Here is a 4,324-nt window from a genome sequence, read left to right as displayed (position 1 = left end):
TACTCATGGTTTAAGTTTATGGATGTTCATACAAATAATTTATGCCGGATTGAATTTTCCATCTAGAAATCTTTTAGATTCCGCCGCGGGAGGTACTTTTATGGAAATAACATTAGGAGAAGCTAATAAACTTCTAGATAACATTATGGCAAATTACTCTCAATGGCATACCGAAAGATCTTCCACTAGTAAAAAGTGCATGCGATTGAAGAAATTAATACTTTGAGTGGAAAGATGGATGAACTTATGAAATTGATTGCTAGTAAGAGTGCTCCTATTGATTCTAATGATATTACTTTTTCCACTTTGATTGATAATAATAATGAATCTATGAATGTGAATTTTGTTGGTAGGAACAATTTTGGTGATAACGCATATAGAGGTTATTTCAACCCTAGACCATTTCCTAGTAATTCCTCTAATGATTATGGTAATTCCTACAACAATTCTTATGGAAATTATAATAAAATACCTACTGATCTTGAGAACAATATTAAAGATTTCATTATTTCTCAAAAGAATTTCAATGCTATGGTAGAAGAAAAATTGCTTAAGATTGATGATTTGGCTAGGAACATCGATAGAATTTCTCTTGAGATTGATTCCTTAAAGATTATATCTATGCCACCCAAGATTGATAATGAGTCTCTAAAATCTATTAAAATTTCTATGGATGAATGTAAAGAAAGAACCGCTAGGGTGCGTGCTAAGTGAGATTGGTTTGTAAAAGCGTGTTCTTCTATTTCTTGTGAAAATAATGTTGAAGATCTTAAAGTTATTGGTGTGACTCCTATTGAATCTTTGTTTGCTAATATAAATCTTGATAAGGATGGGACTGGAGACAAGTCAACTTTAGCTAGAAGGCATCCCAATAATTTGGAGTTTAAAGATCTTAATGAAAAAATTGATAAATGTGGGATTGGAGTGGTCAAAACTTTAAGTAGCGATGAACCCACTCTTTTGGATTTGAAGGACTTTAATTATGATAATTGTTCTTTGATAGATTGTATTTCCTTCTTGCAATCCATGCTTAATTCACCGCATGCTTATAATCAAAATAAAGCTTTTACTAAACATATCATTGATGCTATGATGAAATCTTTTAAAGAAAAACTTGAGTTGGAAGTTTCTATCCCTAGAAAGCTTTATGATGAGTGGGAACCTACTATTAAGATTAAAATTAAGGATTATGAGTGCAATGCTTTGTGTGATTTGGGTGCTAGTGTTTCCATGATTCCAAAAACATAATGTGATGTGCTAGGTTTCCATAAACTTGATGATTGTTATTTGAATTTGCATCTAGCGGGTTCCACTATTAAGAAACCTATGGCAAGGATTAATGATGTTATTATTGTTGCAAATAGGAATTATGCGCCCGTAGATTTTATTGTGCTTGATTCAATCCTACATGTCCTATTATTCTTGGAAGAACTTTCCTTAGAACGATTGGTGCATGATACGTCTCCGTCGTATCTACTTTTCCAAACACTTTTGCCCTTGTTTTGGACTCTAACTTGCATGATTTGAATGGAACTAACCCGGACTGATGCTGTTTTCAGCAGAATTGCCATGGTATTCTCTTTGTGCAGAAACAAAAGTTCTCGGAATGACCTGAAACTTCACAGAGATTATTTTTGGAAATAATGAAAAATACTGGCGAAAGAATCAAGGCCAGGGGGCCCACACCCTTTCCACGAGGGTGGGGGGCGCGCCTGCCCCCCTGGGGGCGCCCCCTGCCTCGTGGGCCCCCTGGAGCTCCACCGACCTCAACTCCAACTCTATATATTCGTGTTTGGGGAGAAAAAAAATGAGAGAGAAAGATTCATCGCGTTTTACAATACGGAGCCGCCGCCAAGCCCTAAACTCTCTCGGGAGGGCTGATTTGGAGTCCGTTCGGGGCTCCGGAGAGGGGAATCCGTCGCCATCGTCATCATCAACCATCCTCCATCACCAATTTTATGATGCTCACCGCCGTGCGTGAGTAATTCCATCGTATGCTTGCTGGACGGTGATCGGTTGGATGAGATTTATCATGTAATCGAGTTAGTTTTGTTAGGGTTTGATCCCTAGTATCCACTATGTTCTGAGATTGATGTTGCCATGACTTTGCTATGCTTAATGCTTGTCACTAGGGCCCGAGTGCCATGATTTCAAATCTGAACCTATTATGTTTGCATGAATATATGTGAGTTCTTGATCCTATCTTGCAAGTCTATAGTCACCTACTATGTATTATGATCCGGCAACCCCGAAGTGACAATAATCGGGACCACTCCCGGTGATGACCATAGTTTGAGGAGTTCATGTATTCACTATGTGTTAATGCTTTGGTCCGGTACTCTATTAAAAGGAGGCCTTAATATCCCTTAGTTTCCATTAGGACCCCGCTGCGACGGGAGGGTAGGACAAAAGATGTCATGCAAGTTCTTTTCCATAAGCATGTATGACTATATTCGAAATACATGCCTACATTACATTGATGAATTGGAGCTAATTCTGTGTCACCCTATGTTATGATTGTTACATGATGAACAGCATCCGGCATAATTCTCCATCACCGATCCAATGCCTACGAGCTTTTCACATATTGTTCTCTGCTTATTTACTTTTCTGTTGCTACTGTTACAATCATTACAAAACCCAAAAATATTACTTTGCTACCATTACCGTTACTTCCATATTACTTTGCTACTAAATACTTTGCTGCAGATACTAAGTTATCCAGGTGTGGTTGAATTGACAACTCAACTGCTAATACTTGAGAATATTCTTTGGCTCCCCTTGTGTCGAATCAATAAATTTGGGTTGAATATTCTACCCTCAAAAACTGTTGCGATCCCCTATACTTGTGGGTTATCAAGACTATTTTCTGGCACCGTTGCCGGGGAGCATAGCTCTATTCTTTGAGTCACTTGGGATTTATATCTGCTGGTCACTATGAAGAACTTGAAAGACGAGAAAACAAAAATTTATCCCTCAACTACGAGGGGAGGTAAGGAACTGCCATCTAGCTCTGCACTTGATTCACCTTCTGTTTTGAGTAAGCTGCGACAGCTAAACCTGCTTCTGCTATTAATTCTGATATGTCGCATGTTATTGATGATGCCACTTCTGCTATGCATGATACTTATGATGAAACTACTTCTATGCTTGATACAACTGTGCCACTTGGTGAATTTCTTGATGAACAACTTGCTAGGGCTAGAGAGAATGAAATTATTGAAACTGATAATATTGGTGAAAGTGATGATGAAGATTCTCCCCCTAAATATGAATTTCCTGTTGTGCCTGAGGGCTATGTTATGGATGAAGAAACTGCTAGAGACTTTCTTGCTTGCAATGATAGAAGTGATCTTAAGAAATTATTAGCTAAGCTGAAACAAAAAACTCTGAATGCTAGAATGAAATATGATCTTGCTTATGCTACTTCACCTATCTTTGTTACTGATAAGGATTATGAATTCTCTGTCGACCCTGATATAATTACTTTGGTTGAATCTGATCCCTTCCATGGCTATGAATCTGAAACTGTTGTGGCACATCTTACTAAATTAAATGACATAGCCACCCTGTTCACTAATGATGAGAGAACTCGCTACTTTTATATCCTTAAAATATTTCCGTTCTCATTAAAGGGTGATGCTAAGATATGGTTTAATTCTCTTGATCCTGGTTGTGTGCGTAGTCCCCAGGATATGATTTATTACTTCTCTGCTAAATATTTCCCCGCTCATAAGAAACAAGCTGCTTTAAGGGAAATATATAATTCCGTGAAAATTGAAGAAGAGAGTCTCCCACAAGCTTGGGGGAGGCTTCTCCAATTAATCAATGCTTTGCCTGATCATCCTCTTAAGAAAAATGAAATACTTGATATCTTTTATAATGGACTAACCGATGCTTCCAGAGACCACCTGGATAGTTGTGCTGGTTCTGTTTTCAGGGAAAGGACACCAGATGAAGCTGAAATTCTATTGAATAATATGTTGACCAATGAAAATAATTGGACACTTCCTGAACCAACTCCCAAGCCAACTCCGAAGAAGAGGGGTGTTCTGTTTCTCAGTCCTGAAGATATGCAAGAGGCAAAGAAATCTATGAAAGAAAAAGGTATAAAAGCTGAAGATGTTAAGAATTTACCTCCTATTGAAGAAATACATGGTCTTAATTTACCGCCTGTTGAAGAAATATATGATCTTAATTCATCACCTATTGAAGAAACTCATGGTCTTCATAACCCGACACAGGTAGTAAAAGTAAATTCTCTCTATAGATATGATAAAGCTGAAATCCCTCCTACTAAGTTTGCTAGCCAATGTTTGGATGA

This window comes from Aegilops tauschii, chromosome 7 (assembly GCF_002575655.3).
Source record: "Aegilops tauschii subsp. strangulata cultivar AL8/78 chromosome 7, Aet v6.0, whole genome shotgun sequence".
Classification (NCBI taxonomy): Eukaryota; Viridiplantae; Streptophyta; class Magnoliopsida; order Poales; family Poaceae; genus Aegilops; species Aegilops tauschii.
This window is presented reverse-complemented; position numbering follows the sequence as displayed.